A 13,497-nucleotide genomic window follows, 5' to 3' on the forward strand; every position below is an offset into this window, starting at 1 on the left:
CCCCAGTTATGTTCTCTTTCCCTTCCGAACTTTATGGATTTGTCCTCTCAGGAATGTGTTCTGACCGTTCACTTGGATGACATTTGGACCAAGGTCAGGTAACTCAAGACATCAGTACAGGTAGTAGCCTCTAATCCCAGGACGTTACTCAGACCGACACAAGCCTTCTCGCGGTCGTACTACGTTCCGGTCACATATAGTTATTGCATATTTTTCCAGGAACAGTCTGGTTATGTATTCCCCTGAATCGCTCAGGCTTTTGTATTTTCCCTGGTCTCTCAGTGGGTAGGTAGTGGCCAGGTCCACCCAGGTTCAGGGTAATGCCCGACGCACCCAGGGTCCGTCATCTTCACAAAAGGTGTAGGTAAGCGCCTGATTCGCTCAGGATTCCATGTTGCCTGAACCGCTCAGGATTCAATGTATTTGCCTGAAGGTTCCATGCGTCTGCCTGGAACGCTCGGGGGTTTCTCAGCAGGGTCCGGCTGGTTCCTGGTTACCCGGTTAGTGTCCTGCATGTCTGGATTTCTGTTTCCCGCAGGTCTTGTTGCATGCAGCGCGACTTCGGGCCCTGATTCTGGCAGTTCAGGGTCATCCAGCAGTTTGCCATGACGCCCAGGCTGCATCCTGGTTCTCCGTCGCTTCATTCCAGTGCCACCAGATCGCACCTCTCTCCCGGGTCTCGTACCAACGCAAGTTTATTTCAGGTAAGCAGGGCCTCAGGCCACCGGAATTTCGATCCATCCTCAATTGTGTCGCAGGGCGTCTCCGTGTCCGGTCATTCCACGGTGCCAGGTTTCAGGTAAGGTCCAGCCGGGTGGCGGCTTTACGCACCTCTGCAGCTCAGAGCCTTCCTTCATTCATCTTGTAGTCTGCGTTTTGTAGTCTTGCTCTCTGAGTGGAATTAAAAGCTTTTGGTCACCCTAAGTGTTTTCTCAAGGAGACATAGAAGTGGTATTGTAACGCTGATAACGGCGTCATCGCCACTGGCCATGTTGGTGAAGTACTCGAAACAGCGCAACAGGGCACACAGGTCTCGCATGGAGGCCCAGTCATTGGTGGTGAAGTGGTGCTGTTCCGCAGTGCGACTCACCCGTGCGTGCTGCAGCTGAAACTCCACTATCGCCTGCTGCTGCTCGCACAGTCTCTCCAGCATGTGCAAGGTGGAGTTCCACCTGGTGGGCACGTCGCATATGAGGTGGTGAGCGGAAAGGCAAAGTTACGCTGTAGAGCAGACAGCCGAGCGGTGGCAGGATGAGAACGCCGGAAGCACGCACAGACGGCCCGCACTTTATGCAGCAGCTGTGACATGTTGGGGTAGTTGTGAATGAATTTCTGCACCGCCAAATTCAGCACATGCGCCAGGCTAGTCCCAGAGCTGCAACGAGATTTCGCCCATTATCGCACACCACCAGGCCGGGCTTGAGGCTCACTGGCAGCAACCACTCATCGGTCTGTTGTTCTATACCCCGCCACAACTCCTGCGCGGTGTGGGGCCTGTCCCCCAAACACATCAGTTTCAGAACGGCCTGCTGACGTTTACCCCTGGCTGTACTGAAGTTGGTGGTGAAGGTCTGTCACTGACCGGATGAGGAGGTGGTAGAAGAGGAGGAGGATTCCAAGTAGGAAGAGGAGGCAACAGGAGGCAAAGAATGATGCCCTGCGATCCTTGGAGACGGAAGGACGTGCGCCAAACAGCTCTCCACCTGGGGCCCAGCCGCTATTACATTTACCCAGTGTGCAGTTAGGGAGATATAGCGTCCCTGGCCGTGCTTACTGGTCCATGTATCTGTGGTTAGGTGGACCTTGCCACAGATGGCGTTGCGCAATGCACACTTGATTTTATCCGATACTTGGTTGTGCAGGGAGGGCACGGTACAGCAAGCAACATGAGCTGTTTGAAGCTGTCCGTCTCCAACAGCCTGAATGACAGCATTTCAAATGTCAGTAGTTTAGAAATGCTGGCATTCAGGGCCAGGGATCGAGGGTGGCTAGGTGGGAATTTACGCTTTCCCTCAAAGGTTTGTGAGATGGAGAGCTGAACGCTTCGGTGTGACATGGTGGAGATGCTTGGTGACGGAGGTGGTGTTGTTGGTGGCACATCCTCTGTTTGCTGGGAGGCAGGTGCCAATGTTCCTCCAGAGGCGGAGGAAGAGGCCGAGGCAGCAGCAGAAGAGGGAGCAGGAGGGGCCTGAGCCCTTTCTTGGTTTTGAAGGTGCTTACTCCACCGCAGCCCGTGTCTCGCATGTAGATGCCTGGTCGTGCAGGTTGTGCTAAGGTTCAGAACGTTAATGCCTCGCTTCAGGCTCTGATGGCACAGCGTGCAAACCACTCGGGTCTTGTCGTCAGCATTGTGTGAAGAAGTGCCATGCCAGGGAACTCCTTAAAGCTGCCTTTGGTGTGCTCGGTCCCTGGTGATGGTGGCCAGTAGCAGACGGGCTGTTTTGGCGACGGCTGCTCTGCTTTTGCACCCTGCTCCCTCTTTTGCTACACTGTTGGCTCGGTCTCACCACTGCCTCTTCCTCTGAACTCTGAAAGTCAGTGGCACGACCTTCATTCCATGTGGGGTCTAGGACCTCAGCGTCCCCTGCATCGTCTTCCACCCAGTCTTCCTCCCTGACATCCTTTTCGGTCTGCACACTGCAGAAAGACGCAGCAGTTGGCACCTGTGTTTCGTCATCATCAGAGACATGCTGAGGTGGTATTCCCATGTCCTCATCAGGAAACATAAGTGGTTGTGCGTCAGTGCATTCTATGTCTTCCACTCCTGGGGAAGGGCTAGGTGGATGCCCTTGGGAAACCCTGCCAGCAGAGTCTTCAAACAGCATAAGAGACTGCTGCATGACTTGAGGCTCAGACAGGTTCCCTGATATGCACTGGAGTGATGTGACAGACTGATGGGCATGGGTTTCAGGCACCACCTGTGCGCTTTCTGCAGAAGACTGGGTGGGAGATAATGTGAACGTGCTGGATCCACTGTCGGCCACCCAATTGACTAGCGCCTGTACTTGCTCAGGCCTTACCATCCTTAGAACGGCATTAGGCCCGACCAAATATCGCTGTAGATTCTTGCGGTTACTGGGACCTGAGGTAGTAAGTTCAGTAGGATGTGTAGCTGTGGCAGAACGGCCACGTCCTCTCCCTGCACCAGAGGCTCCACCAACACCACCACCATGACTGCGTCCATTATTAGATGCTTGCCTCATAGTTAGCGTTCACCAAGCAAAGTAAAAAGTGGTTAAGTCTGTTAAAAATAATTAACCGCCAATAAAAACCCTGATGTAGGGTATTGCACAATTTTTTTTTTTTTAAGTCTATATGACAGCGGTATTTGTGGCCAGAATTTCACAGTAACTTATGCACATCTAATCCCAGATGTGCAGTATATCAGAGGGTTTTTTAACCCCAGTAAGCAAAATGCTGCATTTCTGGCCTAAATGTGACACTCACTTATGCACTTATAATCCTAGATGTGCACTATATGAAACAGATATTTTTTTTTCATTCCAGTATGCCCCAGTATGAGAAAGCCGTATTTGTGGCCTAAATTTCACAGTCACTTATGCACGTCTAATCCCAGATGTGCAGTATATCAGAGGGTTTTTTAACCCCAGTAAGCAAAAAGCCGTATTTGTGGCCTAAATGTGACACTCACTTATGCGTGTCTAATCTCAGATGTGCAGTATATCAGAGGGTTTTTTAACCCCAGTAAGCAAAAAGCTGTATTTCTGGCCTAAATGTGACACTCACTTATGCACCTATAATCATAGAGGTGCACTATATGAAACAGATGGTTTTTTTTCACCCCAGTATGCCCCAGTATGAGAAAGCCGTATTTGTGGCCTAAATTTCACAGTAATTTATGCACATCTAATCCCAGATATGCAGTATATCAGAGGGATTTTTAACCCCAGTTAGCAAAAAGCTGTATTTCTGGCGTATATGTGACACTCACTAATGCACCTACAATCCTAGATGTGCACTATATGAAACAGATGTTTTTTTTTCACCCCAGAATGCCTCAGTAAGCAAAAAGCCGTATTTGTGGCCTAAATTTCACAGTCACTTATGCGTGTCTAATTCCAGATGTGCAGTATATCAGAGGGTTTTTTAACCCCAGTAAGCAAAAAGCTGTATTTCTGGCCTAAATGTGACATGCTGCAGTTGGCCAATCACAGCCATGCCAATAGTAGGCATGGCTGTGATGGTCTTTTGGGGCAAGTAGTATGACGCTTGTTGATTGGCTGCGTTGCAGCCTTTCAAAAAGCACCATAAAAATTGTCGAACACCGAACCCAAACTTTTACGCAAATGTTCGGGTCCGGGTGCCGAAAAGCCTAAAGTTCGGTATGAACCCGAACTTTACAGTACGGGTTCGCTCAACTCTACCTGTGACAAAGTCCCTATAAAAGAGTAGTATTTGTGGAAGCAGTTATATAGAACCACTTAATGATTATTTACTGGAAGCAGGTATATCAAACCCCTTAATCAGTTTTTTGGGGGGCAACAGGTATATCACACCAGTTGCAATTAGTTGTTCCAATAGCATTTGACCCTCTGTATAGCTGCGGTATCGCAGCAGAACCGCACACAAATGCTGCACAATACAAATGCTCTATGTAGAAAGTATATTATAGGTATATCACACCCCTGCCTCAATCAATTTTTTGGGGGGGCAACTGGTATATTACACCATTTGCAATTAGTTGTTCCAATAGCGTTTGTCTCTCTGTATAGCTTTGGTATCGCAGCAGAACCGCACACAACTGCTGCACAATACAAATGCACTATATAGAAAGTATATTATAGGTATATCACACCCCTGCCTCAATCAGTTTTTTGGGGGGCAACTGTTATATCATACCAGTTGCAATTAGTTGTTCTAATTCCGTTTGTCCCTCTGTATAGCTGCGGTATCTCAGCAGAACCGCACACAACTGCTGAACAATACAAATGCTCTATGCAGAAAGTACACTCACCTAAAGAATTATTAGGAACACCTGTTCTATTTCTCATTAATGCGATTATCTAGTCAACCAATCACATGGCAGTTGCTTCAATGCATGTAGGGTTGTGGTCCTGGTCAAGACAATCTCCTGAACTCCAAACTGAATGTCAGAATGGGAAAGAAAGGTGGGCTACAACAGCAGAAGACCCCACCGGGTACCACTCATCTCCACTACAAATAGGAAAAAGAGGCTACAATTTGCACGAGCTCACCAAAATTGGACTGTTGAAGAATGGAAAAATGTTGCCTGGTCTGATGAGTCTCGATTTCTGTTGAGACATTCAAATGGTAGAGTCCGAATTTGGCGTAAACAGAATGAGAACATGTATCCATCATGCCTTGTTACCACTGTGCAGGCTGGTGGTGGTGGTGTAATGGTGTGGGGGATGTTTTCTGGGCACACTTTAGGCCCCTTAGTGCCAATTGGCCATCGTTTAAATGCCACGGGCTACCTGAGCATTGTTTCTAACCATGTACCCATGATCCCTTCATGACCACCATGTACCCATCCTCTGATGGCTACTTCCAGCAGGATAATGCACCATGTCACAAAGCTCGAATCATTTCAAATTGGTTTCTTGAACATGACAATGAGTTCACGGTACTAAAATGGCCCCCGCAGTCACCAGATCTCAACCCAATAGAGCATCTTTGGGATGTGGTGGAACGGGAGCTTCGTGCCCTGGATGTGCATCCCTCAAATCTCCATCAACTGCAAGATGCTATCCTATCAATATGGGCCAACATTTCTAAAGAATGCTATCAGCACCTTGTTGGCATATCACACCCCTGCCTCAATCAGGTTTTTTTGGGGGGGCATCTGGTATATTACACCAGTTACAATTAGTTTTTCCAATAGCGTTTTTTCTATGTATAGCTGCGGTATTGCAGCAGAACCGCACGCAACTGCTGCATAATACAAATGCACTATATAGAAGGTATATTATAGGTATATCACACCCCTGCCTCAGTCAGATTTTTTTTGGGGGAAACTGTTATATCACACCAGTTGCAATTAGTTGTTCCAATTCCGTTTGTCCCTCTGTATAGCTGCCATATCTCAGCAGAATCGCACACAACTGCTGCACAATACAAATGCACTATATAAAAATTATATTATAGGTATATCACACCCCTGCCTCAATCAGTTTTTTTGGGGGGCAACTGGTATATCACACAAGTTGCAATTAGTTGTTCCAATAGCTTTTGTCCCTCTATATAGCTGCTGAGCTGACCATTGAAAAAATTATGGTTGAGGGCCTGCTGCTGAGCTGACCATCGAAAAAATTATGGTTGAGGGCCTGCTGCTGAGCTGGCCCTCTAAAACATTAGGAGTGAGGGCAGCCTAATAAGCATGTTGATGTGATGGTGGAGGAGGATGAAAAAAAGAAGATTAAACCATATACCCTTTTTTGTGGTGGAAAGAGGTTGTCACGGCCATGGTCATGGTCGTGACTCCTGTGTCCGCATGCGTTTGCCTGCGGTTTGGTTTGGATGTTCAGCCACAGGTGAGGGCTGCTAGTATGTTGCCTCACTTGTGGTTGCCGCCGGCAACATGTGATTGTACTTGGCAGTATAGCAGCCTGAGCTGGTGCTAGGTAGCTTACTGTCAAGTGCATGCGGTTACACCTGAGTGTGTGTGTATGTATGCACTCTGAATGTCTGGTGTGCACTCTGTTGTATGTTTGGTGTGCACTCTGACATTTCCCTTCACTGTAGCTGCCCGTGGCAACGTTTGGTTTGATGTACATGTGGTGGCAGTGTCTCTGCCTTTTGGCCGGCTCCCAGGACACGTTTGCCACACATGTCGTTGTCATCGGTAACAGCTGCAGTGAGTATTTGTGTGTATTTCCCCTTATGTGGTCTCACTACACTTCCTGGTGTTGGAAGGGTTAATTCCCTTCTGTGTGTGTGAACACTGGGTGTGTCTGTGTGGGTGTGACTACTTGGGCCTATAAAGCTTCAGTGTTATCTCCAGTCTGGTGGGTACTTCAGCCATTGCTAGCTGGAGTAGCCTCCTGTCTTATATCACCTGCTAGTGGGGGCCACCCTTGTGGTCATAGGTTTAAGTTTATGTGATGTTCAGTTTATGTTTTCCTTTATTGTTCAGTGCAGCTATGGATCTGGGTTCCTGTGTGTGGATGTGTGTGTGCTGAGTTCTGTTTGTATTGTTGTGGACTTCAGCTTGCCTACACATGGATCCAGTCAGCAAGGCTGTGGCAGGTGGCTGGAAGTAGTGCAGTTCACCTGCCATATCCATGGGCCTGTTTCTGTTCGTCTTTTTCCTGCAGCTTGGCCAGTGAGACTCCTGTTCCTCCGTGTCCAGAAGGAACATGTCGTCTTACCCTTCACTCCTAGTTCAGGGACCGGCGGAGGGTGAGTAGGGATCCGAGGTTCCTGAGCATGGGCCCTCCTACCTTCAAGGTCGGCCCATGCAGCTAGGAGTTAGGGACGGATTAGGGATGCGTTAGGAGGTGACCTGCTCCCTAATTCTCTCGTCCTGGCCGAGCAGCCGTTAACATCTTTGGGCATCGCAATGCTGAGAGTTTTCCCCATCCTCAGCCGTGACAGAGGTGCATGGGAATACAGTGTATTCAATACACCATAAAAGCCATATTTAAAGTGCCTTTATGTTCAGCCGCTCCCCTGGTGGAGTAGAGAAATCAGGGGCAATCCAGGCCTTGTTCATTTTGATAAGAGTAAACCTGTCAGCATTTTCAGTTGACAGGCGGATGCACTTATCAGTTATTATGCCCCCAGCAGCATTCGCTCTGACAAAATGCTGGAGGCAGGGCAGGCCAGCACCTCCAAGGAGTAGAGCACAAATTCGTGCCACGTGTCCAGCTTGGACACCCAATAGTTGTACGGCACAGAGAGATCATTGGGGGCGCTGACACGTCTGCTATGTACTCCTTCACCATCTTTCAAAACTTTTCTCTCATTGTGACACTAGGCCGCACATCAGGGTGAGGTTGCTGGCGGGGTGTCATGAAACTGTCCCTGGCCTTGGAGAGTGTTGCCTTGCCTCTGTTGGAACTGCTGTGTGTTTCCCTCATCTCCCCTCCTTGGTTTCCCAAGGAACTATGTACTCTGCTGCCAGCGTTGTCAGCTGGAAATCTTTGGAGCAATTTTTCCACAAGGACCGTCTGGTATTGCACCATTTTGCTAGTCCTCTCCACTACAGGAATCAGAGATTAGAAGTTTTCTCTGTAGTGGGGGTCAAGAAGGGAGAACAACAAACAGTAATCGGTGCTGGCCAAATTGAGCATAACGCAAGGGTCACGGGAAAGGCAGCATAACATAAAGTCAGCCATGTGTTCCAGAGTCCCAACAGATAAGACTTTGCTGTCCTCATCAGAAAGATGACTCTCAATCTCCTCATCCTCCTCTTTAGCCCATCCGTGCTGAACAGATGGAATAAACCTGCTGTGGGTACTACCCTCTGTAGCAGAGGCAACTGTCTCCTGCTCCTCCTCCTCCTCATCCAATTCACGCTGAGAAGACAATGCAAGGGTGTGTACTGTCTTCCCCCATTTCCACCTCTTCCACATGCAAAGCATCCTTTATTGTGAGCAGCAAGCGTTTCAGTAGACACAGGAGTGAGATGGTTATGCTGATAATAGCGGCATCGCCGCTCACCATCTGTGTTGATTCTTCAAAGTTGTGTAAAACCTCACAGAGGTCAGACATCCATGCCCACTCGTCGTTTGTAAAGAGCGGAAGCTGACTGGAAAGGTGACGACCATGTTGCAGCTGGTATTCAAATTCTGCCTTCTGCTGCTCACAAAGCCTGGCCAACATGTGGAACGTGGCGTTCCAACACGTGCTCGCGTCGAAAAACAGTCGGTGAGCTGTCAATTGCAAACGCTGCTGCAGTATTGCCAGACTGGCAGCAGATGTAGATGACTTTCGGAAATGTGCACACATGCGGCACACCTTTACCAGTAGCTCAGGCAAATTGGGGTAAATTTTGAGAAACCGCTGAACCACTAAGTTGAACACATGGGCTAGGCATGGTATGTGTGTGAGCTTGCCGAGCTCCAAAGCCGCCACCAAGTTATGGCAATTATCAGACACAACCAAGCCTGGTTCTAAGTTGAGTGGCGAAAGACACAGCTCAGTCTGGTCCCTTATACCCTGGAGAGGTCTGACCGGGGGCCTGGAGAGGTCTGACTGGGGGTCTGGAGGTCTAATGGGGGTCTGATTGTAGTCTTGAGGTCTAATGTGGGTCTGAAGGTCTGATTGATGGTCTGTAGGTCTAGGTCTAATGGGGGTATGGAGTATGGGTATGGAGGTCTAATGGGGGTCAGATATGGGGTCTGGAGGTCTAATGGGGGTCTAGAAGTCTCATATGTACAGCGCTATGGAAGGAATGGCGCTTTAATAATAAATAATAATAATAATTTGGAGGTCTGGAGGTCTAATGGTGGTGTGGAGACTATTGACATGTACTTTTAGAAAGGAGGCTGCAGGCAACACCACGCTCTTGGCTACTTCATGTCACCCTGCGCATGTGACTAAAAATATTCCCAAGGGAGAAATGATTAGAGTAAGACGTAACTGTTCAAATATATCCATTTTCATGCAGGAAGCAGAAAAAGTAATGACCAGATTACAGACAAGACAATATACAGTCCTGATCAAAAGTTTAAGACCACTTGAAAAATGGCAAAAAATCATATTTTACATTGTTGGATCTTAACAAGGTTCCACGTAAAGCTTCAACATGCAACAGGAAGAAATGAGAGTGAGACAAAACATTTTTTGAGCATTCAATTAATTGAAAATAACGATTAAACTGAAACAGGCTGTTTTTCAGCTGATCCAAATTTTAGGACCACATGCCTTTAAAAGCCAAATCTGTGCAAAGATGTGGATTCATTGTCATTTTCTGTCAGGTAGTCACACGTTGTGATGGCAAAGGCAAAAAAACTCTCTCTTTTTGAACGTGGTCGGGTTGTTGAACTGCATAAGCAGGGTCTCTCACAGCGCGCCATCGCTGCTGAGGTGAGACGCAGTAAGACAGTCATTTGGAATTTCTTAAATGATCCTGAGGATTATGGAACAAAAAAGTCAAGTGGAAGACCCCAAAAAATTTCATCAGAACTGAGCTGGAGGATCCAATTGGCTGTCCGTCAAGACACTGGGCGATCCTCGACCCAAATTAAGGCCCTTACTGGTGCTGACTGCAGCCCCATAACCATCCGACAGCATCTGAGATTGAAGGGCTTAAAAAACAAAAAATGTCTTCAAAGACCTCGTCTCCTTGAACGACACAGAACTGCTCGTTTGGACTTTGCAAGAGAGCACCAAAAATGGGACATTCAAAGGTGGAAGAAAGTTTTATTCTCTGATGAGAAAAAATTTAACCTTGATGCTCCTGGTGGTTTCCAATGTTACTGGCATGACAAGCAGATCCCACCTGAGATGTTTTCTACGCGCCACAGTGGAGGGGGCACCATAATGGTCTGGGGTGCTTTTTCCTTCAGTGGAACAATGGAGCTTTAGGAAGTGCAGGGGCATCAAACGGCTGCTGGCTATGTCCAGATGTGGCAAAGAGCATTCCTCATGACTGAGGGCCCTCGTCGTGACGTCAGTGGGCCGGCGGTAAACAGTGAGAAGGCCGTGGCGCTGCTGGAGCGCCGCTGCCTTCTCAAACAGCTGATCGGCTGGGGTCCCGGATGTCGGACCCCCGCCGATCAGAAGCTGATGATCTATCCAGAGGATAGATCCAAGGAAGATACAGGCGGCACTCCGCTGTCAGTGATGCGGTGCGCGTGTCCAGGGAAGGTCCACAGATACTTGTATAGAAAGGACCAGCACTCGCTCTGGTTGTAATTTTAAGTAATTTTAATTGTCACATACATGTGGTAAGTGACGCGTTTCGGCTACTAAGAGCCTTTGTTTGACAAAGGCTCTTAGTAGCCGAAACGCGTCACTTACCACATGTATGTGACCATTAAAATTACTTAAAATTACAACCAGAGCGAGTGCCGGTCCTATCCAGAGGATAGATCATTAGTTAAATAAAAAAATGCAGAACCCCTTTAATTGTTTTTTACCCATACCTATAAGAACGGGGATTCATTTTTATTCTTGTATGTCATGCTGAAGGACCAATATGTGGAGGTCCGAAATGCATAGACTGTACTTGTAGTTGCTGTCTGGATTTTACCGCAAGTAAATAAAGATCACTTTTTATGGGAAGCTGGATCTCACCATTTCTTCAGAATCATTGCATGGCCGTGTCCGGGCCCCTTTTTCCATGCCTCTCAAGAAAACAACACAGGTGAGCGCTGCAGTTTCGTTTTTGCCTTGCTATAATATGACTACATATGATATATTATGAAATTGATCATACATTTTAGACCTTAAAATTAAAGTGATGTACAGTGTAAAGTTTAAGGCCTGCAAACTATCATCAGTATATGCAGTATGGTCTGTTTTAGATATTACCGTCTGTAAACTTCTATAGTTTTATTTACAACTCAGGTTCAACTAGTGTGAAACTTCAATGACAAAGCTCATAAAGGACCTGTAGGAATAAAAATAAAAAAATTACAAAAATAATTGTTCAAAATTAGCCACTAGGGGCATAAGGACCATTTTTATGTCCCCTCCCACTCTCCCAGAATGAGTATTAATGTACTTATGTGGATATGTGCTGAAAGTATGTAAATATCTTCAGTTTGAAGAAGACCTTGCTGCTTGCATAAGGAACTTTTTTGGTTCATTTAAAGAGGTTGTACCAAGATTAAATTTTACATTTCTCTGTTAGATCAGATAAGACAAAAAAAAAAAAAAAAAATTTAAAAAATGGCTCCTGTACCTAGACATTACTGTTATATACTTGCTATGGTGCTCCTTATGTTCTTTTGCCCATTGCTGATCTGAATAAGTTGCTTCAAGTGAGCTGTTTCTTATTGGCTGGCCTGCAGAATAACAGGATCACTCTAAAGGATCTGTAGGACTTAATTACTGGGCATGTGGGACCACCAGCAATGGATAAATTAGGTGGACATTCTGAGAGGAAATCAAAATAACACCATAGGTCCCTATAGCAAGTACAGTAAAACGTCTCCAAAAGACCACCTCATCGAGAAGACCATCTTCATCTAGACCAGACTTACTGTGGCAGATTTTCAGTATTATATATTATGCATATTGACAATTCTTCTGGAGAGGACTACTCTAGGGATGAGCGAACTCGAACTGTATAGTTCGGGTTCGTACCGAATTTTGGGGTGTCCGTGACACGGACCCGAACCCGGACATTTTCGTAAAAGTCCGGGTTCGGGTTCGGTGTTCGTCGCTTTCTTCGCGCTTTTGTGACGCTTTCTTGGCGCTTTTTGAAAGGCTGCAAAGCAGCCAATCAACAAGCGTCATACTACTTGCCCCAAGAGGCCATCACAGCCATGCCTACTATTGGCATGGCTGTGATTGGCCAGAGCACCATGTGACCCAGCCTCTATTTAAGCTGGAGTCACATAGCGCCGCCCGTCACTCTGCTCTGATTAGCGTAGGGAGAGGTTGCGGCTGCGACAGTAGGGCGAGATTAGGCAGATTAACTCCTCCAAAGGACTTGATTAACTGATCGATCTGCAGCTGTGGATCATTGAGCTGCTGATCCTCAATTGCTCACTGTTTTTAGGCTGCACAGACCGTTTGTCAGTCTCATTTTTCTGGGGTGATCGGCGGCCATTTTGTGTCTTGTGGTGCGCCAGCACAAGCTGCGACCAAGTGCATTTAACCCTCAATGGTGTGGTTGTTTTTTGGCTAAAGCCTACATCAGGGTGAAGCTGTCACACCAAGTGCATTTATCCAGCAATAGTCTGTTCATTTTTTGGCCATATACAAAATCAGGGGCAAGCTGCGCCTGTCACCAAGTGCATTTAACCCTCAATGGTGTGGTTGTTTTTTGGCTAAAGCCTACATCAGGGTGAAGCTGTGACACCAAGTGCATTTAACCAGCAATAGTCTGTTCATTTTTTGGCCATATACAAAATCAGGGGCAAGCTGCGCCTGTCACCAAGTGCATTTAACCCTCAATGGTGTGGTTGTTTTTTGGCTAAAGCCTACATCAGGGTGAAGCTGTCACACCAAGTGCATTTAACCAGCAATAGTCTGTTCATTTTTTGGCCATATACAAAATCAGGGGCAAGCTGCGCCTGTCACCAAGTGCATTTAACCCTCAATGGTGTGGTTGTTTTTTGGCTAAAGCCTACATCAGGGTGAAGCTGTCACACCAAGTGCATTTAACCAGCAATAGTCTGTTTATTTTTTGGCCATATCCCAGTCTAATTCTGTCACTAAATCCATACCGGTCACCCAGCGCCTAAATACTAGGCCTCAAATTTATATCCAGCTAAATCTGTCCCTAGTGCTGTAGCTGGGCGAGTTATTTAGTGTCCGTTCAAGCACATTTCTTGTTCTGGGTTGAAATACAATTCCCAATTTAGCAATTTCATAATTTAGTGGTTCCTGCTATATCAG

This window comes from Bufo gargarizans, chromosome 4 (genome assembly GCF_014858855.1).
Source record: "Bufo gargarizans isolate SCDJY-AF-19 chromosome 4, ASM1485885v1, whole genome shotgun sequence".
Classification (NCBI taxonomy): Eukaryota; Metazoa; Chordata; class Amphibia; order Anura; family Bufonidae; genus Bufo; species Bufo gargarizans.